Source organism: Epinephelus fuscoguttatus, linkage group LG11 (genome assembly GCF_011397635.1).
Source record: "Epinephelus fuscoguttatus linkage group LG11, E.fuscoguttatus.final_Chr_v1".
NCBI lineage: Eukaryota > Metazoa > Chordata > Actinopteri > Perciformes > Serranidae > Epinephelus > Epinephelus fuscoguttatus.
In genome coordinates this window covers 5219181-5244772 of record NC_064762.1, presented here as the reverse complement: position 1 = coordinate 5244772, position 25592 = coordinate 5219181, and the positions used below count along the sequence as shown (strand labels likewise).

Sequence of the window (25592 nt, the reverse complement as noted above, 5' to 3'; positions counted from 1 at the left end):
TCGAATCTCCATGGACGTAGGAGGTTCACAGCTTAGTGCATTCTGAGACCATTTGGGTCTCTGTACAGGGAAACTGCAGGCTTTTTAGAAATATGATACCAGCATCACTAGCCCTTCAGTGACTGTGTTCAAGAGGGCAGCTGAAGAGACTGCCTTTCATAGTTCACTGATCTCTAAAGAGCTTGGGAAGCACAGCGTTTGCTCGTGGCCTCTTGCCCCGTGTACATTAGCAAGTATATTATGCTTTGTAATAACCTCTGATGCTAAATATTCAGCAGCATATCCAAGCAAAGATATCACTGCCACCCAAATGCAGTAAGGGAGGCGTAAAGGCTGCAGTGGGAATAGTGGAAGACTGATTCTGCACCGCTGGATAAAGATGAAACATCCACCCTTAAATGTGTGAACCAAGAACATCTTTATTGTCCTTAGTAAAGGGGTGTCACACCTTTTTGTTTTGAGGGATAACTCCAATTCTTCCTCACAGTAGCACTGTTTCTCAAAAGCTCACCATATATCCTGGCTGCAGAACTAAAATAAAAAACAGTATTAACAGAAACTCCAAACTCCACAAATTATTTACAGGTGTTACTGTGAAAGCACCTAATGGCAAAAAAAGATGGCCTCAATCTGCTTCGTCTTAGAGGGGAATTACATCCTACCCTCCTCTTTTCACTGTAAACTCCTTCATCACCTTGATATCAAAGCTGCACACAGTCAACCAACTCAAGACAGATCAAGCATTCTCGCAACTCTTTTGCTATCAAACCAGCTACCTTTGATTCGCTTACAAACACGGCCAGGACATCCTGAAACCCGCCATGATCAATGAGAGGCCGGATCTTTCTAAATGTCTGAGTTAAACCCAGCTTGTTTCGGTGCTGCCACTTCAGAGCAATTAACAGACCGCAGGCCGTGGGTGAAGCTCGGATGCGACTGTTGTCTCCAACAGCTAGAGATAATCTATGTTTGGTCCTGCTGTCATTTTACTGCCGCTCTCGCCACTTCAGTGTGACTACTTGAAAAGGGGAGAAAAAATTAAAAAGATGCTAGTGCCTTGATAAGCATGCTGCACTCAGCTACCTGTGTGCTCCACTGATGTGGCTGCAGCAATCTGTTGAGGATAGGCTCCATTTCTTAATGCAGTGCTCGCCGGGGGAAATTCAAATGACAGCTTCAAGTGGAACAAAAACAAGTACGAGTACAGAACAACAGGAATATGTTGGGAAAGGTTACAGTGACATTAAGGGGTGCCAATCCAAGACCCCTGCTTACACTGCGTCTAAGAGCTGGGTTACACTGGGAAACATTATTTGGACTCTGTGGCAAGAACAATAGGAGTCACAAGAATTCAAACACCTTGACATTTTGGAAATAAGCTTTCCTGCCAAACATTAGATAAGAAGATTGATACCGCTTTGAATCGTGTATGACATGTAGTAATTAGAATATGTATTGTCATTATTTTTACAACTGGTTCTAGTAATATGATGCATTGCAGTGCTGCATGTTGTATGTCCAAGTGGTGTTGCCGTACCCCAGCAGAAGCTGTTGCTTGACTGCTGTGGGTACAATCAATGTCAAACACTGTACTATCATCTTGTTTATGATAATACCGCAATAAGTTTTAATATCACGTTAAAAATACATATCGTGACACTTCCAAGATTTCGACTTGTTGACATACTGACGTCATACTGTTACCCACGGCAACAACAAGCATGGCGGTAGGCAAAATTATTACCGACTCCGTGGTGGTTCCAAAAAGAGGAGCAGCTTCAGTAGTGTGGAATAAACTGTGGCGCCCTGAATGTTTTATGAACAGCCCCGGACTTCTCTTTTAGTGACTTAATGCTCAGAAGGAACTCAGTCAGCTTCAGATTTGATTTAGTTGAACGATTAATATTGTAACAGAATCCAAATTTCACTGTGAGTTACTGTTGTTGTTCACAAACTAACGAAATGAGAGATCATTTTAGTTTTTACAGAATATTTGAAGGAAAACTGTAAAACTACATCACTTATTTTGTCGCAATTCTATTTTCTTTAATTAATAATATTTATTTTTTTTATCTTATATTGTTATCGCATAAATACTCTGAAATATTGTGATATTATTTTAGGGCCATATCGCCCACCCCTCCAACTGTGTGTTTAAGCTGTGCAACACAACACACTGCGGCTTCAAAGGGAGCCATGTGCCAGGCTAAGCTAAGCTAAGCTAAGCATCTACTGGCAGTAGTTTAATGTTTGCTGTACACACATTAATTTTCCCAAAGGTGGTGAAGGCATGACCCTGACAGTCTTACCCTAACTAATCTCACTCCTCTTGCCTAAAACTAACAAACCCGACCAACAAAGACAATGAGGTTTCATAGTGAATGCAACCTTACACACTTTAAAAAGAAACTATTTGTTTTAACTTTAAAAAGTTAAGTGTCCAAGCTGCCTTTACGCTAACTGATGTTAAAAAGACAAGTTGAATCATTACAAAACTATGACATTTGTCTTCTCAAATTCAGTCAAATTAATATATAAAGCTGCTTCAACACTCACCCTTTTTAGTTAAAACAAACTGTTTCTTTTTACAGTGTAGTATAAAACAATGTGGCTCTTCTTCCTCGCGTTAGATAACTTATTATTATTTCACCCAAAAATTATGAAATGTGCTGCAGCTGCTCCAACCCCTCCTCTGCACTCAATTTTAGTTGTGGTTATAATTAGCTTCATGTCTGTGTGCTAGGTGCAGTGCAACAACACCATGCACTCCAGGTTCAAGAGGCTTACAGTATTCTCATGGATTAAGTGCCATCTGAAAATCGCAAACAAAAGAATTCCTCTTCTTTGATGTCAGAGAAAAACGCTAAAATTCCACAAAGCAACACTGAGTTTAAAGTCAACAGAGACAGTTAAGTTACCGTGACGCAGACAGGCCATGTGTGTGTGTGTGTGTATGTGTGTATAACCTGCGTGACTCATGTTCCGGGAGAAAAATTAGATATCACCTAGATCGTTTTAACTAAAATTATTTTCCCAATGCCACCTCGTTGCTTGTCATCAGCAGAATAGACTACGGAAATTTGATCACAACACCAGAGCTTTTCGATTGCAGACATATGAAAGTGGTGCAAATGACTACAGATTTTTTTTTTTTTATTTCTCTCCTAACAATCTATTGAACATCTTCTATCCAACAACACAAAGACGAGCTTCCACACAGGCTAGAATCTCACACTCAATTAAAATAGAGTGTGAGATCCTAGCCTGTGTGGAGGCTTTTCTTTGTAGCCACGTATGTATGATCATTATCTCCTCAGCTCCCAACAAAGATTTTAGCCAGGTAAGCAGCCAACAACAAAGAAATGACCGAAAGAGCTTGTACTTTTCCTGCTTGTGCTCAACACCGCATCTTTGCACAGTTATTTTTGAACAGCCGTCAACCTCTGCATTTGTTTTACAGGTAAATAATATGCACGTTTGTGTCCCCCACACTTCCAACATCTTATTTTTCTAACCACAAAAGTCGTGCTTGATATGCTACTGTCTGCCGGGCGTCAAACCCTGGCTGAGAATGTTAAGGAAGCTGCATGCTTTGGACTCTGTGTACCATGGTGCATTGAGATTTATGACCAACTATAGGCCACTAACTCATCACTGTATCCTGTACGCTAGGGTCGGCTGGCTCTCCTTACATATCGCAGACTTTTTCATCGCCATTCTCTTGTCTACAAAACTATTCTTGGGCGACTTCTGGTATACTTATGTGTACATGAAGCAAAAAATTAAAAATGGCTATGCTCTCTGTTCGCAAGAAATGTTTTTATTGTCTGTACTTTGGCAGGCGAGCATTTACGTCATTTACGTCCTCTCAGCCGTTTCAAACCTCTGTTGCAGTATTTCTGTACACAGTCTTCTATAGGCCAATGTCACGTTGTGTCTTAGCTGGTCTTTGTAGTCATGTGTAGTTTTTTGCGTTTTTATGGTTCATTTCCAGTATACAAAAACATATTTTTTGGCTTTTGTTTGTAGTTATCTCATTTTGTGTTTCATATTGCTTGTTTCAGAGCTGTATATTTTTTGATTCTGTATTTTTGTTCTGTGATTTCTGTCTGTAACTTATGTTGCGTCCTGTCTTGGCCCAAACCCTCTTCAAAAAGAGATTTTTAATCTCAAGAGGTTTTTCTGGTTACATAACGGTTAAATAAAAACAGAACTTTGCTCCAATATAGTCAAAAAATATAAATAAAATAAAATAAAATAAGAAAGCCAGAGAGGAGGAGCATATTTAGTATGATTTTTAAACATCATTTTTTTTAGTCCTCGCACCTAAAACATGACAATGAGCCTTTGTTGGCAGGTCACAGAAACATTAGCCATAATAGCTAGAAAAAAAGAATGCAGCTGTCACTTACAGTTTTCAGGTGATTTGCCGAGCTTGTTCTAAATTTATGATGTGTCAGTTTCCAGAATTTTTCAGACTTTTTTATCCAGATACTTGCTATCGAATCTGTAATCCCGTCATAGAGGGTCATACTACTGGAATCAAAAAACTAACCCTATCACTAAGTTTAAATGTCCTTGTCTGATAATAACTAATATTTAAAGTTAATACATGATGAATTATATTAGATCACTACTTTTTCATCTGTGGGCTATTTGGGATCTTTTGGATAATGGTGTAGATAATAAACAAAGCACCTGAATACTGATTTGGACACTGATTACCATGGCAAAGTACAAAGCTTCTAGGGATACGGGTCAGCCCTAGCATTAGTAACTGTTGTGCCTAAATGTATGTAGAGATGCAAGAAATGGGATTTAAATCACATCAATTTTTTTCTGGGGGAAGACTCTTGTAGAAAATGCGCTCCTGGATGCACAGACAGCCTACACAGACTCAAAGTACCTGTAAAAATGCCTATAAAATGTACAGACAATTATGTAAAAATCTTGGACCAGAGCATGTCTGTGTGATTACAACCAAAAAATTACATTTTCAAACTTGTGGAAAATGGAGTCCATTGTCTCACAAACGCATAAAAACACATTCAACTGCTCTTCCTTTTCATTTTGATGTGGGCAGGATGGTCCAGATTGGCCCACAGCTCCACCAGAATCAGCCTAATTGCTGACTACATTTGCTATCACAAATTTTTTTTCTAAGGAAGGACCCCTAGACCTCCCATTTTATTGTGTCCCTGCAACTTCTAAAACCTGAGTTACGCCCCTAGATGCACAGATAGCCTACACAGACTCAAATTACCTATTAAAATAGCTAATAAAATGTACAGAATATTTGATAAAATTCTTGGGCCAGAACACATCTGTGTGATTACAATAAAAACTACGTTTTTAAACTTGTGGAAAATGGAGTTCATTGTCTCACAAAGGCTTTAAAACATGCACAATTGCTCTTCCTTTTCATTCTGATGTGGGCAGGATGGTCCAGGCTGCACCGCAATCAGCGTAATTGCCAGCTACATTTGCTACCACATTTTTTTTTTTCTGGGGAAGGACCCCTAGACCTCCCGTTTTATTGTGTCCCTGCCACTTCTCAAACCAGAGTTACGCCCCTGGACATGCAGATAGCCTACACAGACTCAAAGTACCTATAAAAATAGCCTATAAAAAAAGAACTCTAATTACAGGAAATTGGCTAAAAGTCTCGAGCTGGAGCATGTCTGTGTGATTGCCAAAAAAAAAAGAAGACATTTTTAAACTAGTAGAAAATGGAGTTCATTGTCTCGCAAAGGCGCACAATTGCTCTTCCTTTTCCTTTCAATGGGGGCGGGATGGTCCAGATTGGCCTTCTAATACCCACCGCTCCACCAGAATCAGTGTAATTGCCGGCTACATTCGCACATTAATATTTTCCTTTGGAGAGCGGTGTGCAGATAAACACAAGCCTTATATGTGCATTCTTAAAAAGGAAGCCAGTGGAAATGGCTCCATCTCCTCCGAGCCGTTGCCTGCCTCGCACCAGCCGAGGCATCATTATGTTTATCTGACTCTTGTTCCATGAGAAAAAAAAAAAAAAACAACACTGAGAACCTGACTTTCCGTGGTCATGTTTGTTGGGGAGCTTGGCACAGCTTCTGTTCTCTGGACTCCTTTAAACTACAGTCCATCACCGCAGGCGAAGGCAGCGGATCACAACTTCATCCAAGTACAAGAATACACTACTGCACAGCATTTCTGTCCTGCCTGCCTCCCCTGTATTTATTTACAGCCTGGTAATAATACGCACCAATCAAATTATGAACTCCTTACCCTGCAAAAGAGCTCTTGGAAAAAATGTGTGAATAAGAATAAAATAAACAGCCTTGAGCTACAGTATTGTAATTTGCTGACCATAACAGGAGTCGTTTTTCTCTTGGCCTTTACTAATAGGATAAATGCCTCGGGGTAATTTCAAAATGAATTCCTCAGGCCAAAGTGGTTCCCTGGGCCAACCTTAAATCACGTTTGATATAGAAGGATTATCCCTGATTGAGTTTACTGCAAAGAAGCTTGTGACAATACTTCCACAGAGGTGAGGTTTGCCTGACAATGAGGCAGTGTGTATCTTGACACATACTCTGGGATGCTGCTGCTGCGTAATCCTCCACCTACAGTACAGCGAGTGGTTATTCTAAATAGATGCAGAGACAATTCTCTGTCACACGGAGCAGATGAGGCGAGAAGACCCCTGCTAAATGGCCCCGGCTCTGAGGCAAATGCATTGTCTTACCTCATCGAGTGCAGAGCTCCCTGCCTGTTCAGGGAGGACTAGGACTAAAGCCTTTAATCCCCGCCTTGATTCACGATAGCCTGCTAGGTTTTCAAATGTCATCAGTGGGGAAGTGTGTCCTGCTCCTACCCCACATGTTAATACAAAAACAACACCGGGGTGCATCAATTTAGGAATAGGAACACAGTCGAGCAGGGTGGCTGCACGTCTATTTATATAAAGTAGCATGCTGTGGCTTGTACAAACAAGCATCAGTGCCAAAACCAGTGCCGATTGACAAGTGTGTTTTTGGATACGAGAGTTGATAGTGAATCATGCTTAAATACTACAGATTAAATGCGATAATGCTGTGATTAGTACCAACCCCGTTCCTTCTCCCTCGCCAGGAAATAAATGAAACACAGCTCGTCGTGGAAAAAAAAAAAAAAGAAGAAGAAGTGGCAGCATCCCTAAATGAATGTGTAACTTTCTGCATGTGAAAAGGCACAGTGTCCCTTTACAGCCAGGACTCCACTTCACAGCCAAGGGTACGGCCCTTCACTGGAACAACAGATGGGACTTGTGATGAGTAATGCTTTGTTGTCTGGAGGGTGTGCTGCGGGATACAAGTTATATACATCTGTAGAATATAAGAATAGGGTTTTATAAATACACTTAGACACGCTGCAGAGTGAGGCAGGACTAGGATGCAGTTGTGATAGTTTGTTGTGCAAAAGTGTGCAGCCATAATTTTAAATATGTTGCATTAAAGTAAAGCTGCATAACAGTAATTAATAAGATTGCAAATTGCTTTATTTTGCACAATAGTTTCCTCATTATTAAAGGATTTATGACACACATTTAGAGGGGTTTGCATGCTGTAATTAAACTGATTTAAGTCACACTAAGAGGATGCTTTTAAGGAAATGCATCTGTGCCAGTCTCCATCCGTTTGTCCTTGGTTGCCGTCCTTTACACTGACCACTACTCCACTATTTCCCTAACCCTCTCCGTTTCTGTCACAAGCTCTGAGACGTGAAGTTAGTTTTTTCTTTCTTGCAGGAGCGCTTGCGCACAACATGAGCGCCGCACACACCATTTGGTAGGCTATGGTCCTCAGCTAAAGGGGTGGCAGTGAAACTGATGATCCTCCTCTCATTCATTCATGATAGGACAAGTGCCCGTGTTGCCGTCTCTAAACTCCTGCCTGACACAAAGCAAAATGCAGCGTACATAAAGTCAGCGCGGCGGACGCTTCCCCTCCACCTACGCTGGCTGTGCGCTTACCTCCCCGGTCGCTCGCTGCTCCTGTCCCCCGGCGTTTGTCCTTGTTTTCGCTCCGACGCTGCTTATGTATGAATGCTGTCTTTATCCCGCAAAGACCGCTGTTGCATTTTACAGCAAAAGGAACAACAGTGTGCGCCGGGAGCGGCTGCGCGCTGCTCGGTCCGTAGCCTGTCTCTGCACCGCGCTGCACGTCACCAAGTGGGGTGGACTGGACTTGGCAGACGCGTCTCTCTGTGCTCCCTGCGCGGCGGCGGATCTGAGATGTAAGCGACTGCTTGGACGGGGCTGGCACACCGTGTGGCCACTTTTCTCCCGATGCTGCTCCTCCCCTTTCACTTTGTTTTCTCCACACCAGCCCTACAGCGCCGCCCACCCGACACTCTGTGCTATTGCATGCACCCGCAGAGCTGTGTTTCCAGTTCAGCGTCAGTGTGCACAATAAAGTCGTTCTCACACTGTGAGAGGGTCCTGGGATCATCGGGGGACACAGAGGCAGGTTCATGCAGGACTACACACTGCTGCAGAAGCCTGTTCAACTAATTATGTAATTTATTCTCACTTATACTAATCATACATTTATATTTAACAAATAATGCACAGATTTATTATTCTTATTTTTAATTTGTATATAAATTGTGTTATATATTGCAGTATAATGCAGATATTTTCACACTTATTTTCTGTTTTCTTATAATTTTCTATGCATGTATTTAAGAGCAACTGTGACATATCCCAGTCAGGCCCCAGGCAGAGAAGCTCATCGAGGCCCCCCAACACCCCGCAGTGTCACTTTCTTCCTCTTCTTCTTTTATATTTCTTTTCTGGTGACCAGAAACATGCGCTCTTCATTTTTCTGATGGTTACACCTAACATATAAATCCTCCTGCAACCCAAGCTTTTGTTTAGTGTGCGTTTTTAATTTCTCCTTGCTATTTGTGAATAGTAGGAGCTTAAAAAACTAAGGGACTGTTCTTAACTTTTATGAGGAGGGGAGTGGCCGGGGTGTGACCTCATGTGTTGTTTTTGTTTTTTGACCCTCTTGAACCTATCAATATTTTTGCTTGAGCCTCCCTTAGGCGGGAAATGCACGTTGCTCCCTCCAGTATAAATTAGTTATTAGGTTTTTCGAAACTTAGCCTTTGATGTTTTAAAGTTAAAAGTTAATAGTCTAAGACAAAATCGTGGAGTTGAAAAAAACTCAGTTTTTCACTCTTGTAGTTCATGCTGGTTAGTTAATACAGTTTATTTTGAGAAAGAAATTAAATAAGACTTAAAATACAGTGATTGTGATGCAATATCACAACTTTACGATGAGATTTGGTTATGTTTTTTTTTCCTGATGGAAGCATTAATCTCACATAATGTGTTCAGGAACGGTCAGAAATGTAAAAATCCAACAGTAACTTCTGTTTGTTTCTGGCTACGATAATTTTATCGATTTTTAAAGAAATCATGCCTTCCAAACATCTTTTCTTTAAAAGTCTTCAGTAAATTAAATACAAAATACCACCATTTAAATGTGTATGCCCCTCCCCTAAGCCAGATTTTAAAAAAAAACAGTGCTTAGAAATTATTTGACTTGCCTCCTCCGTTTTGAACCACCCCTCATGCCTCATAGATAACGAACAGTCCCTAAGCATTGTCTGTGAACAGTATGTTCATCAAAAATGATGTCCTCATATGGGGACAATAGTAATAGTCACAAGTGTGTAATAAACTATAAAACTCTTCATCTCAATGCCTGAACATTGTTGTGGAAGAACAATTTTACATAGTGCAGCATTTGTTCAATGTTTTGTAACTCTACGGGTCAGAGGTCGCTGTTCACGTATAAAACCGTTCAAACTGTTCATTTCAATGCTTAAACATGACCGTACAAAAGCAAAATTGCAAATAATGCAACATATCTAAAAGCCTTGTGATTTGTTCATTTGCTAACTCTGGATGAAAGTCCCTTGATCCATACTCTACACTAGGAATGTCCTTTTTGCCTGTGGGAACACTGACACAGCTAATTGGCCTTCATAAAATGCTGCCATAATACAATAAAGTCTCAATGTGCTCAAACGAGTACTTCCTAATTAACAGTGTCTTAGTTTGTTACTGTTGCTAAAATTGGTCAAATTTGTATCCGATATCAAACTATAAATGTTATTAGGTGAAAATAAACAAGTTTCAACCATAAAATTTAATCAGGTTTTGGACCTTGTCCACTTCAGTGTAAGGATCAGCTGACTTGGCAGAGATGGCTGCAATCTTGTTTTTACATAGATTCATATACTGTGGTCTTACTGCCACTAGATGGCACATACAAGCGTCCACAAATGAGGACAACAGGTCTAAATTAAGCAGACTTAGGTATAAGGTGTAGGAAACCCAACACATAATGTCCTCATATGTGGACGCAGGGTTTCAGGAGGGTATCTCAGTTACAGGGTGCACTGTATTGCATGGGAGGTTTAAGGAGGTTACAGTTGTCATTGTAAAATTTGCCAATTTGTGGCCATCAGGGGCCCCTTTTCAAAAAATTTCGGGGGACCCAAATATTTTTCTGGTTTGCTTTTCCTGATGATACACCCCTGATCCAATTCCCCCTGTTGTTAAATGAACTAATTTTGATCCTGATTCTGAGATTTGGTGACATGTTTGTTGAATTCTCTCGATATACAATAAGAGAGTCGTTTTTAATATCCACTTGCAATAAAAACCCATTCCCACAGGACATTAGGAAAGAAAAAAGAAATCACAGAAAGCTTTCCACCGATCAAAATCTTTCAAAAAGGCCCACTAGTAGTGGTTGTTTTGATTCTCAGTCCTGCAGTACCCGGAGCACTGCTGCTTTTCCATCCTACCTGGTAGTTAAATGCTGGTAATTACATTCACTTTGCATACCGGTTGTAAATCAGCCCCTGATTAGACGGCTAGAGTGAAAATCAACAGGGCTCTCTCTCTGGCTGGATCTAAATCGCCTAAAATAAATGTCCTTTCTGCTTTCCTAATCACTTTTCCGTGAACACAATGAGAAATGTGATGCGGTCAAGCAAAGAGGAGAAAGAGGGCTTGTATAAAGTTAGGAAGAGAGTTGTTAAAGAGAGTAGGGCTTTTTTCACAGAACACATTTTGACATGTCACAGTAGGAGAAGCCCATGTAAGCAATTAAACTAATGACGGTTGAATTCCATTTAGCACCTTCTTTTTTTTGCATTTAGATAATTTGACCAGCTCTTATCTTGGCTGCCTCTTAGATAGGCTACTTGCAGGGCAATTAACTCAATAATTAACACAGGAACTGTCTAATCCACAGTTTTTTGACCACAAAGGACTTTTTAAATACTGTCCATATCTTCAGACTGCTTCTAAAGCATTCCAGTCGTTGCTTAACAGAGCTATTTGTGCTTACCTGATGGATTATCACTATCAAACATAGAAACAGGCACAAGCCGGGGGCCCAAAGTGTCAGGGGACCCCCTGACCTTCACCTACAAAATGTCACTCAAATTAACACATACCAACTGCAAAAAGGCACAAAACAACTTCAAAGAGACACAAAATGACTACAAAGGGCCACAAAACAACTATAGACACAAAATGACTACAATGAGATATAAATGTCCAAAAATGACACACAATTACCCCAAAGAGACACAAAACAACTACAAAGAGACACAAAATGACTAAAGACACAAAACAACTACAATGAGATATAAATGTCCAAAAATCACACACAATTACCTCAAAGAGACACAAATGACTAAATGAAACAAAATTACTTAAAAGAGACACAAAACAGCTACAAAGACACACAAAATGACGACAAAGAGACACAAAACAGCTACAAAGAGACACAAAACGACTACAAAGAGACACAAAATGACCAAAAATTACACACAATTACCCCAAAGACACACAAAACAACTACACAGAGACACAAAACGACTACAAAGAGACACAAACTGACCAAAAATGACACACAGTTACCTCAAAGAGACACAAAATGACTACAAAGAAACACAAAATGACTACAAAGAGACACAAAATGACCAAAAATGAAACACAATTACCTCAAAGAGACACAAAACAACTACAAAGAGACACAAAATGACCAAAAATGAAACACAATTACCTCAAAGACACATAAAACAACTACACAGAGACACAAAACAACTACAAAGAGACAAAAAATGACCAAAAATGAAACACAAAAGCAAATCAACAAAAGAAAAAAGAGGCAAAACCACCACAAAGTCTGTGTCTCTTGCTCCTGTGCGCGAGAGGTGGTGGACCTTTGTATATCTGTGCCCAGGGACCCACTGTCTCATAATCCGCCCATGCATTGGAGTATATTGGTTAACTGTTGTGATGCCTCTTTACTGCCCCTTCTGTACAATGGAACACCCACATACGTGTTTGCCCTTATTTTGCCTGATTAGACCTCTTCTGAGGACTTTGTGGGAGTGTGCAGACTGTTTGATTGACATCTCTGTAATGCACTTGTTGGGGTTGAACGATTTGTGTTTGGTGACATCACATTTTCCTGTACAGCTCCAACCATCTTCAACATGAACAGGGGTCTAATTTGCTTGTTTTGCATGAAAACTTACAGTATAATACAACTTAAGCAACTGCCACAGGTGTAAATAATACATTTGGGGTTGGCTGAATTACACTCAGCTGTTTCAGTTTCAGGGTCCTGGTATTACTCATGCTGGTTCATTTGATTCACCATTAACCAGAGGCACAAATCTAGATGGCCTGGGGGTATTTTTCCCCTCATATACAGCAGCTACATGCACTCTTTTGTCAAGCCATTTGAGATGACAACGTGCCTAAAAATCTGTGCATCATTTGGGAAAAACAAGACAGTTGCCAAGGAAAAAAATCAACCTGTAGAGCCTGCATCATCTTCTGCATCTAACTGTTCTCCAATTGGTTTTATCTTTCTGCAGCTACAACACAACAAATGTTGAGAATGACTAATTTTCACTCCTGCCAACTAAAGAGGCAAGCATTGGCTGATGTTGCTAATTTTGTTCACTCTGTTCACACTGAATCCATTAAATATGCACTTGTGTCACACCAAGTAAACAACACACGTTAAATATCAGCTGTGCACTCGAGATCAGGTGGAGAAACAACCACTTAAAAAATAGGTGAGTCGCCTACTTGTTGTCTTCCCATGTTTATAATGTTACTTTCTAAACAGAGAGCACATTTCATACTGTAATATTTACAGGAAATGACAGACAATATAGCCACAAGTAGGGATGGGAATCGAGAACCGGTTCCAGCTGGTTCAATTCATCGACATCATTAGCCTTTATGCTTAACGATTCCCTTATCGATTCTTTTCATTACGCCGAATCTATGCTCATCAGTCAACAACAAAGAAGACGTAATGGTGGAGAGACAGAAGCAGTCAAAGCCGTGGCTTCACTTCACGCTTGTAATAGCCTCCCTGAAGCTGTTAGCCCACTGTGGAACTTCAGTGCATCCCCTCTCCAGGTAGACGGCGGCAGGACGCTGTTGTTGTTAGCCTCCCTGGAGCTGCTAGCCCGCTGTGGAGCCTCGCGCTTCCCCGCTCCAGGTAGACGGCGGCAGGACGCTGTTGTTGTTAGCCTCACTGGAGCTGCTAGCCCACTGTGGAGCCTCGCGCATCCCCGCTCCAGGTACACGGCGGCAGGATGCTGTTGTTGTTAGCCTCCCTGGAGCTGCTAGTCTGCTGTGGAGCCTCGGCACATCCCCGCTCCTGTTGTCGGATTTCATGGGAACACCAAGGATGGTAAGGTGAGGGCAGTTGAGTTGATTTGCACGCCATTTGTTGTTATAATATGCCGGGCTAGCTATGTTAGCTGCCTCACCTGAGTTAGCTGCACTAGCTGCGTGGTGTTGACACACTCAGGCTGTGGGCCGGGATTTATCTCTAGATCACCAGCTAGGAGTAACATTAATGACAACTCATTGTGGCTGTTGTTGTGACATAGATAACTGTATGCCAATGCTGGCTTATGACTGTGAAAGCTGCCGTTAGTTTTTTGTGTGGTTAGACGACATCAAAGCATTTCTATGCGGGAGGAGGTGTGTCGTTAGGAGGCTCTGAGGGGAGAGGGATACGAGCTCAGAGGAGAGGGGGTGTGTGTGTGTGGGGTCTTTCTAAACTAGACCATGGCTTTAAGGTTCATAATAAAACGTTATGAAAGCAGATGTCTTGGGTTACAAACAACAGGAGGTGATATCATTAATTCACAGGAGGAATCGATAAGGGAATCAATAAAGAATCGGATCGATAAGCAGAATCGATAATGGCATTGATATCAATAAAATCCTATCAATTCCCATCCCTAGCCACAAACAAGTAGCCTAGTTTGTTATTAGCATGATCAGTTACCTTTGCCTTCAAGAGTCTAGCAACCTGTCCAGGGTGTACCTCTCGTCCAATGGCAGCTGGGATAGGCTCCAGCACCCCTGTGACCCCTAACAGGATAACAGAAAATGAATGAATGAATTTACCTTTGCAGAAACTTTCAGCTACCTGGCGAACTCCCTCAAGCCAGCTGATACCTATGTTGTTTTTTTGTAGTGAATTAAGCAGGTATCATAATGATAGTTCCTCATTTCAACTTCATGAATCAGCCGTTCTTTGTCCATTGATGCACTTTTAAAGCGAGCAACAGGTGGGCTATAAACAGGAACATCTCTAAACAACACACTGCGTTGCCGCAGCCAGTTAGGACACCTCTTTCATTATCTTCAAATCCAAAGTGTTGCCATGATGATGCAGTTTCTTTTTTCTTGAGACACTCTGCAATGCCTCCTCTCGTCAGCCCAAAACACATTAACTTTGTTGTTACATTTTTTATTACAAATGCAATACAAGTTGGATTAAGTGCTGTGACATTGTCAGAGCAGGCTGCTGATGCAGGCTACTTCTAAATTTGATAGAGGCTGTCATGATGACAGATGGTGGCTTAGCAGGTTTGCATGAAATCAAACCAGTTTAAACTCAAACACCAGATTGGACCGAAAACCACAAATCAACACACCTGTGTTGATGAGACACTAGAGACGCAGACGCTTCAAAGACAGCTGAAATGCTGGAAGCGCTTATTCAATGCATGCTAGCTACTGGCGTCTGACGCTCAAAAAAGTTGAAAATATTTTAACTTTTTTTTTAGCGTCTACGCGCATCTAAAAAAACTCAATGGTCTTACTGGCATCGCGATTCTAGCATTTCATCTCGGTGTGATCGCTCCCAAAGTATTACGCCAACGGAAGAACATTACTAAGAAACTAGGGCTGCAACGATTAGTCGACTAATCGGTGACTATTTTAGTAATCGACTAATCAGTTTGAGTCATTTTTCATAGAAAAGTACTATAAATGTACCCCAAAATACTCTTACTGCAGCTTTTTACGTTCAGATATTGGCAGCTTTACACACTCTCCCATGACAGTGAACTAAAACCCTTTGGCGTGAGTATGAAACAAGACATTAGATGATGTAATTCTGGGGTTTGGGCGAGACAGGCCGACATTTTTCAACATTTTAACACATTTTTCGATGAAATGATGAGTCGACTAATCAAAGAAATAATCGACAGATTAGTCAACAATGAAAATAATCGTTAGTGGCAGCCCTATAAGACAGTGGACTTTCAAAATACATGTAAACATGTTAGTGCGACTGAAATCGTACTTAATCACATTCTCAAAGTCAGACTAACGCACCCAGAAAATGCAACTTAATAAGAAAATTTTTGTTTATTATTCATTTGTTGCCACTAATTTATTTTCATTAGTCAAGGTGGAGCAAACACTAACTACTTATGACTTACTTTGGTAGTTTAAAGAATCACAATGAATCATATTTTAGAATATAAAAGCCCCTGCACAGCTTTAGTCCACCCAGACTTATTAGACTTCTTCTCAGGACTGCACAACTGCAATTATTTTATTTTATTTTATTTTTTTTAACCCCATTAAAGGGTTTTCTGGGGGAGTTTTTCTTTATCCACTGTGAGGGTCCAAGTAAAGAGAGATGTCATGTGCTGTAAAGCCTCTGAGGCTAATTGTGATTTGTGATATTTGACTTTATAGATCAAATTGAAATTGAATTTCATTTGAAATTACTATTTGTATGGCCCTTTGAGACATGCTTTGTGATTGGGCTACAGTAAACTTTGACTTGACTAATCTGTAAAGCCCTTTAGGTTGCCTTTGGGTATGAAATGTGTTATATAAATAAATGTGCCTTGCCTTGATTGACACATGACTGACTCTTGGGTTTGCTGTGTCTATTAGGGCGGGACAGCTTACACTGTTATTATTCTTATTCGTACTCAAAGTTAAGTCACATTATTTTATTCTTAGCATAGCTCCAGCTAGAGATGTGAAGGGGAATGACATTTTAACACCCCTGAAATGGTTAATAACCTCTAACATACACGTAGGAGTGTGTAAAATGGTTAGCTGTATGGCTGAGGTCTAATTTTAGAAAAAGTCAAGGCAGTGCTTGAAATAGTAAAGTGCATCACCACCATGTAAGTTAAGTATATGCACTACAAAATGCTTGGGTAAAATACTTGAGTGCACTCCACTCCAGCGTTTCATCAAAATGTCACACTTGGCAGAATAGATAGTGGGCCTTATCAGGGGTCAAATTCTATTTTGCAGTAATTTCAGAAGTCTTCCACATCTGCCTTTCAGCCACGGCAGTATGTGAGATGGTGTGCAGCGGTGTGTACTGATTCGTCGTAGAGCCCGGTGAGCCTAATCTGAGCCAGCAGGTACTACTTTGCATTAAAAAGGACTTTTATATTCTACAAATAAAGCTTCCTATCTGAGATCTTGGTTTTATGGAATTACTCCCCCCAAAGGAACATGAGTATCATGTTCAATGATGGAGCGAGCTCTGTGGGGACTGTTTGACTATAGGCTAACATTCAATAGCATCGAGGAGGAGGGAAAGGAGGAGGGATGAGGAGGGTGAGCAGTGCGGCTCCACAGCTAATGGAAGCATTGACAAAGATGCAATACAAGACCTGTACGAAGCAGGGAACAACAATGAGAAATTGTTGTTTGATAATTAACAAAATTGTATTTGTTCTGCCGTGACGGCAAAGAGATAACCTGACAGTGTTGTGCAGTATGAGAGGTTTGGTTTTGGGACGGATCGGGATCTGCAAAAACCTCATTTCAATTTTAAAGGTCCAATGTGTAGGATTTAGGAGGATATATGTCACAAGTTGATGTAATATAATAAGTATGTTTTCTTTGGTATATAATCATAGTTTTTTGTTACCTTAGAATGAGGCATATATCTACATAGAGAATAGTTCGTCATCAGGCTACCAGGAACACTGCTCAGCCTTGCAGCCAATTTTCCCAGTGGCCACTTAAGGTATTGCAGCAAAAAATACATTTTCCCCACAGACCAACATTATGAAAGAAACATCTGTAAAACTGTTGACAAGACACCTCGAACAGCAATCAAGGTCAGTAATGACTCTTTCTATTATAACCTTTTGATCCAAGTTTTAAATCTGTAAACTTTCCTCAAGCCAAGAAAAGCGATTTAAAAATCTGTGCCATCATCACATTTGTAAAGTCTATGAGCCAAGAAGAAACTCAGGGGCGGGGCCAGCAGGAGAAACACAACTGCGCATATTCGGTGGGCCTCATACTGCAGAAATAAAGCTGGAAACTAGTATGCACCAGGCGAGCAACTCCACTAGACTGACGAGTTGGTATCTAGGTATTAATAAAATCCATGCTCCCGATAAACAATGATCGCCACGTTGCACTGCCATATTTCTACAGTAGTACTGGCTCCAGATAGGGTCATCCATGTTTTCACAATTTCATGTTTTCATGTCGGCCACCATAGTTAGCAGCCCCTCCACGACAGCATCGGAAAAACATGTTTGTTTGTTTTTTAACATGAAAGTGCTTTATTCTGTGATTCTTCCTGTTTTGGAGAGGAGGAGACCTCTGTGAATAATTCAGCTCTCGCTAAATATCACCTGAATGTATGGATCTTAGCTTACCAGAGAAAAAAGCTGAGCACAGATTAGAAGGTGCTGGGCTTGCAGTCTGTCTGCTATGAGCTGAAATGCATCGAAGAAAACACTGATTTGTAATGTGAAACTGCTTTATTCTGTGTTTTAACCAGTTTAAATCACAGGGACAGTTTGCAATGGCGAGGAGGAGACCTCTGCGGATAATGCAGCTCACAGTAAAAACCTCCTGAATGTATGGATTGGGAAAAAAAGCTGAGCACACATTAGTAGGTGCTGGGCTAGCAGCTCGTCTCAGACAGTCCAAACAGCATTAGAGAAACACTGATTTGTAACGTGAAACTGATTTTTTCAGTGTTTTTACTGGTTTAATCAAAAGGTCCGTTTGTTTCAGAGAGGAAGAGACCTCTGTGGCTAATTCGGCTCATGGTAAAAACCTACTAAATATCTGGATCAGAAATAAAGTGACGATACATAAGTAGGTGCTGGGCAAGTGGGCTTTCTGGGATAAGCCAAACAACATTGAAGAAACACTGATTTGTAACATGAAACTGCTTTATTCTGTGTTTTAACCAGTTTTAATCACTTGGTTCATTTGTTTTGGAGAGGAAGAGACCTCTGAGGATAATTCGGCTCCTGCTAAATACTTCTTGATTGTATGGATCTTAAGTTATCAGAGAAAAAAAGCTGAGCGCACATTAGCAGGTGCTCGTCTCAGACAGTCCAAGCAGCATTGGAGAAGCTCTGATTTGTATCGTGAAACTGCTTCATTCAGTGTTTTTACTGGTTTTAATCACCTAGTTTATTTGTTTTGGAGAGGAAGAGACCTCTGTGGATAATTCGGCTCCAGGTAAAAACCTCCTGAACAATGAACACTGAGGGAATTCAAACAGAGAGAAGTTCAAGCTGGTTGCAATCTGCAACCCTCACTGCTAGATGCAACTAAGTCTCCCTAAGTCTATCACACTGCTCCTTTAACGGTTATACTTTTTAACGTGTTGAATTAAAGAAGGAAAAACAGGGAATAAGGGAATATTACTTGTGAAACACTGTCAGTAACTGTGATATAGATTATAATAAAAAATGTAACATGAACGTTGGGAAAACAAATGTCAAAGGTTTATCTGACTAAAAATACACACTTTCTATAATCCTCTGTTTGTTTGGGCGTGTTGAAACTTGTTTTGTTATCTTTCACAGGTTATTTCATAATTACTCACCTAGAGTGCGAGTGATTCTGCAGGGCAGCGTGTTACTCATGCCCTTTACTGTATGCTATATGTGACAAAATCTGGAGCCGGTAAACAACAGTAATTGGGCTCAGGGGGCAGTGGGCAAAAACAAACTGTGTCTTGGTGTTTTGTGGATTTAGTTTCTGTATAATCCAGAGGAATGGAATAATATGGAACTTTAAAAAATAAAATCTAGTCTAAGTTTTTAAAAAAGTTGCATAGTTGTTGTGGAGCTGTGTGCCAAAACACGGAAACTGGGGAACCTCTTCTGTTCTTGGCTGATGCCTTCATTCATTTTCACAGACTATCAATCCTCTTCTATCTATCTATTATTTACTGCGGGCTGTATATCAGCCTAGTTGTACTTTGCACTTTGGCGTCAATGCTGCTTCTTTTACCAGCCTTGCCAGGGCTGCAGCTCCACTGCTGTTCTTTTATGGTCAGTGTATATCACTGTCAAACTGTGTGTCGTCTCTGCAACATTTCTATGATCCGAGTGGTTTGTGCTGCGCCAAATGTGTCAGTTTCACATTGTGTAACTGTCTTTTTGTGTGTTTTTGTGTGTGCCCCAACAAAATAAGATAAAGTTTTTGTGCCAACCTTTGCGTTTTTAAAAGTTGCAAAAAGTGATTCTGAGTAAATGTCTGACAGGGAGTGAAATGTTTTCAGGAAAAGACGCTCACGTCACATCACTGGATATATTATTTAGAAGATTACTTGGTAAATTTAGAGTCAAGAGTTTTTAAGAACTACACTGTATACCCACTATCACACACACACACATCTTGCCTGAGCCCAATTCTAATTAGATTGTAGGAGGAACATCTTGAAATGGAACAACAGACTCCCAAGCAAATGTAATTGATGTTTCCTCATAAATGAATGTAAAATGTAATGAAACTCAATAAAATGAAGGACCAGAATTCAAAATGTATTTTGTTTTATTTAACAACTTAAGATAATTCACAGCAGATTACACGCTAATCTGTGGGATGACCTAATTCTGCAAGACTTAGGTTTAGTAAACCAATTCTGAAGCAGTAATATGAACTTAAAGGGACAGTTCACCCTAAAATGAAGTAGTGCTGTTTATCAATCTAGATTGTTTTGGTATGAGCTGGCGATTGTTGGAGATATCTGCCGTAGAGATGTCTGCCTTCTCTCCAGTATAGTGGATATAGATGGCACTTGGCTTGTGGTGCTCAAAAATACATTTGAAAAACTCAACAGCAATGTCTCTCTCCAGAAATCATGACCTGGTTATTAAAGATAATCCACACACCTTGTTGTGAGCAGTTTCATGTAGGAGCTATTTGCTCTCTACCAAAGTACACCCACCAACAGTATCTAGCGCAGAAGGAAGTGTGCATCTACTCACGGACAAAAGGCTTCTGCTTGTGACAGCACGAGATGTAAACACTAATGGCGTCCTCCTCATCTTAACACTGTAACTTTAGGGACTGTAAACATGCTGCATCTTATTCGCCGGGAAAACGCGACCTCAGGCGCTGGGTGCTACTCTTGTGCCTTTCCTGTGAGAGCTTTCAAGAGAGAGGCCACAGGTTGTGTCTACATGGTCTTGTGGTTGGCAGGTGTAGTTCGGTAGTAAGAAAATAGTTCATCAAACTGCCCACAAGGTCTGTGGATTATCTTGAGTAACTGGGTCCGACCCTGTGTCCTAGAAATGATGTCTGCACATTACTAAACTGTTTTCTTCATTACACTGATGTGCCGATGTAATCGCAGTATGGATTCACTTCAGAGAGATTTGTTTCAGGTAACGAGACACTACATTCACCACATAAGTTTCACAAGGAGGTGTTTGGGTGTACAAAGTGCATGACTTTGACAACAGAACTTCGGCTTCGTGTTCAGGTGACTGTCTTAAGGCCAATACACATCGTCGGCGAACACCATACGTCAAAAAATACGCCCCTATTATTTTAAACGTACAACCCCACACTGACGGCTGCTAGATGAGCGCTGGCCCTTTAAACCACTGTCCTATTTCCAGCCTTGCCGTCCCCGGAATTTAATGCATTTTTTCCCCACTCGCTCTCTACTTGTACATACCAGCTCCCATAGCAGCCCTTTATCTCTGCTCCTCTGGCAGCTCGACTCCTCTCCTCACTATGGATGCATAAAGAGAACTCTGTTGCTGTGTCTCGTGAGTGACGAAGAATGTATGAGAAGAGACTTGTTGTTGAGGTCAAGAAATATCCTGAGGTAAATGACCCACAGTCCTGTCATCATAAAGACAATGGCCAAAAAGATATTGCCTGGCGAGTTATAGCTCTGGAGATCGGCTCTTCAGGTAAGAAATCAAGTTTAATTAGGGGCTCTCTACATATGATTTTAAGGTAATGTGTAGGTGAAGGAAGCACAGATCTTTAAGTAAAAGCAGTAATAATTTTGTGTGGTCATCTGATGACAAGCTGCAGCACAACACGTCCAGTGTGTGCGAGAGGCGGTACTCGACGCATGTCACATGACACGTCGCACTGCGTCTGTGCTGGTGTGTTTCAGTTTTAGGCTTAGGCAACAAAAGTATTTTGGCTAAGGTTAGAAAGGTCATGATTCAGGTTAAATGTTAATGTTTTTAAAAAAAGGGTAATTAACAATACTGCAGTCAGTACGTGTGAATACTAGATTGTAAGATTACCTATTTTGGCAGAAAACAACTGATACAGCCTACCACAAAACATTTTACTGTATCAACATTTTTGTGACTTTACAGTTACATTAATAAGCACTTCCTCATTACGCTAAAAGAAAACTGTCGTCACTCGACATTACGTTTCCCTCAAACTGTATCTGCTGTTTCAAATAAGTTGTATATTCATGTACTTTCTAGAAAGCAGGACATAATTTCTGCGAAGAGACGTTGCTGTTGAGTTTTTCAAATGTTTGGGGTGAACTGTCCCTTTAAACACTAGTATTTGTGATTTAGAAAGTCCTGCTAAGTCCTTAGAAAGAAGTTCCTGCTAACTGCAGCACCAAGATTTATTTTAGTTAATTAAATTTTCAAACATTGGAGGATAACAGGCGAGTTCATTTCATTTTAATGAACGAAACTTTTCCAGCCATGTAAGAACAAAATTCTTCAAGTTTCATATTGTAGTTTCCTCTTGTCTACAGCAGCTATAACAGAGTATAAAACTGGCCGCACCCTGGTGTGGGATACTCATGTATTGTTTTAAGTAGAATTACAGAAAAGGGAAGAGTCAACACATTTATTCTATTAGAAGGAAATGAAGGAGACAGTCAGTCTCTGTTTATCCATTATGAAATCCATATCTGTCTGGAAATGAAGCAGCATAGGTTCAGTCTCCAAAGCACTCCGTCTTTGCAAATCATAGTCTGACCACCAAAGAATTTGCTTTTTTAAATGATTAATCAGCTGCCATGATCCTCTGATCAGTCTTGGAAAATCAATGCATGTTAGCATCATCAACACGGTGCATTTAGGGCATCTTTAAAAGGCGTTCACAGCATAAAAAACACATCGTGTCGAGCCAAATTTATAGTCAGGATGACTCTGCTGCTGTGAAGAGAATGAAACAGTAATGGCAAGTTTTTAGAAATGCAAATGTTGTTAACAGAGGGCGTTTGGGTGAAGGTACTTGGCCTGTGTTAAATCATAATGACATTTATGCTGCTCAGCCTCGGAAACTATCAAAGTATTTCTTGCCGTGTCTTTGTTTAAGACAGATTTTTTGATGTGAAATATTTCTCCTGTCTAACAGGATGTTCCTTATCTCCATGCTCGTCGGGGAACACAGGTGGTTAGTGCGTGGTTGAGTGGCTGCCATTCTTGCAGAGATGTTCAAGTGGCTTTTTATATGGATGGAATGTGAATTAAATTGCCAGTCCTATGACAATAAACCCTGCAAATTGATCACAACGTCCCTTAACGCCAGCAGGTTTTTGCAGTTTGAGGTGTAACTTGAGAGCAACCAGAGATTATATTGTCCTATTCCTCCTCCACCACGGATGCCTGGAAACCAAAACAATTAACAGGACTATTTCTGTTAGAGATGACCACAAACTCACACTCTTACTGCCGCAGGTGGCGAAAGGCTCTCTTCCAATTAACAAGTCTAATTACATCACAGCTCTGCAGAGTTGTCTGGCGTCCATTGTGTCTGATTGTCGGTGTGTGCTCGTGTGGGTGTTTTGCATGTGTGTGTGTGTGTGTGTGTGCAACTGTTCATCGCAGAGTGTGAATTGAAAAACAGCAGAATGATCAGTAGGGTCAAGGGACAGAGCTTCATTTCTTACTTGGCTCGATAATTGGCTTGAAGAGTTTTAAATACTGAAAATGAACACTTAACAGGCTTGTGCATTTGATATTTAAAAGGCAACAACTGCTACATTGTGGGCAGCTTGGTGCTCAGATTGCAATGCAGATTTATCTAGTGGACCATTACAGTCAGACATAATTAACTGATATTTTTTGCAGCTTTTCCTGAATGACATTTACATAAACAAATGCTGTGTAAACTGACCAAATGGGAAAAACATAATGACTGCCATTAACATTTCAATTTAAGGCAGCTACAATCAGTGTTTTCAAAATCACAATACATCAAGCGAGGACATGTAATGTGAAAGGGAACACTCATAGTGATGAACCACTGGCTGGAAATAAAGATGGACGGCATGACAGCTCCTCAAAAAGGAAGCCAAAAACATCCCGAACGCCCCCTCGTGGCTGGATGCAGTACAGGTCATAACCCATGCTTGTTCGATGTTAGCAGATGGGCCAAAGTAAAAAATCAAAGTAAAGCCAAACAAGATGGTTTCTGACATTTTAGGTAGTTCTCATCAAGCTGGTGAATGCTTTTATGCTAAGTTTGATTTTAATTAGTTGATGCTAACAAACGGACAGACAGACAGCAAACTAGCTCAACAACATGGCCAAACACAAGTATGAATCTGAATGTGATAAACTGTGGGACCTCGAACTAATGACTAAGCCGAAATCTGAACTCCATGGCTGGACCAGTTGGGAACCACTCTCCTAGAGGGCTTTCTACCAAAATGGGATTTCTTGGTTGAAATGAAAACTTTTCTGTTGGAAAGAGCTTTCTGGGAGAAATTCTACAAGGAAAACTTCTCCCATGTGCTTCAATTGCCGACTCTGGCTCCAAATAATGCCACCAGTGACCGAGATGCTAGTGCCAGTGTCCAGGATATTTTGGCTGCATTTTTGTGCAGTGGGAGGAAGTTGAAACAAGTCATCCATCTTTATATCTGGCCCCCAGAAACTGCACCAAACTTTGAAGCCAATTTGATATAGCGGCCAAATCGTGTAACTTTAACTTCCAGATCCATCACGTGATGCCAATGGGCCCTAAGACTTTTTCTTATAGACTTCTGTTGAGGAAGAGACGTCTAGAAGTCTAGAAGAGCTACACATTTAAGTCATTTTATCACCATTCAAGTTAGTGGAGGGCGAAACCAGAAGTTAACTGCTCGGCTGGCTGAGGTCTTTCATGTGCTTGCTCTATGGGATGAGCAATGCAGAAGATCAGGGTAATTTTATACCCAACAACTTGTTTGGCACTCTATGTGATGAACCTACAGAGAATCAGCACCAGACCCGATGGGAGGCTATCCCTTAAGGCCCTGACACACCAAGCCAGCGGTTGACTGCTGGTCAAAGTTAGGCTGTTAGTGAGCATCTGCCACTAGGCTTGGGCGATTGGACGAATACATCGCCAATCTCCCATCGGCTGAGTCCATTACGGTTGGTTTCATTTTTGGCGATTTCTGTCATTTTATTTTGCTAAATTAATGGTCTGTCTCCACAGAATTCAACTCAGTACATAGAGTTCATAATTACTATGTAGAGCACAATTCAAAGTGTGCGTGTATTGGAACTGGCAGCTTCACACTGAGTATTTCACAAAACACGTCAGTGATGACAGAGCTGAAAGTAACGTTAATTCATAAACCATATTTGAGAACTGCATCAAAAAAGATGTGCAGTTGTGCACCCCGATCATTATAGTAGGACAGGTAGGCCTATGTTATCCCTATCTCCCACCTGTTTGCTCATTTAGAGGCTGTAAGCGAATGCGTCCTTCTGCAGCCATCAGACTCTTTTTAAAATGGTGTCGGACAGTCGTCTTCGGCCCTTCTTTACAGCTTATTACTCAGCAAAGATCTCAAGGTGATTTTTTTTTTTAATGAATAAGAGTATAGCCTATAGGCTGTATGTTTCATTAAAATTTCAATTCATTAATTTTGACATTTAAGACCACAGTCAGAGGATAAGGCACAGGTAAATTTACTCAAACAGAATAAACAGTTGGTCAGTCCACAAAAGTGATACAGTAACAGTAG

The 25592-nt window shown here is 40.7% G+C and overlaps 1 protein-coding gene across 7 annotated transcripts in view; it reads right to left on the bottom strand.

The window, feature by feature from the left end:
* LOC125897062 (kelch-like protein 29) overlaps positions 1-25592 on the bottom strand; it is a 425780-nt gene that overhangs the window by 386200 nt on the left and 13988 nt on the right. For 6 of the 7 annotated variants that reach the window (XM_049590112.1, XM_049590113.1, XM_049590110.1 and 3 more), the window contains exon 1: positions 7997-8288. The gene's annotated coding sequence lies outside the window, so the exon portion shown is untranslated. Of the gene's footprint in view, positions 1-7996; positions 8289-14381; positions 14468-25592 lie in introns of those variants that run through there. The other variant, XM_049590111.1, reaches the window with a different exon arrangement.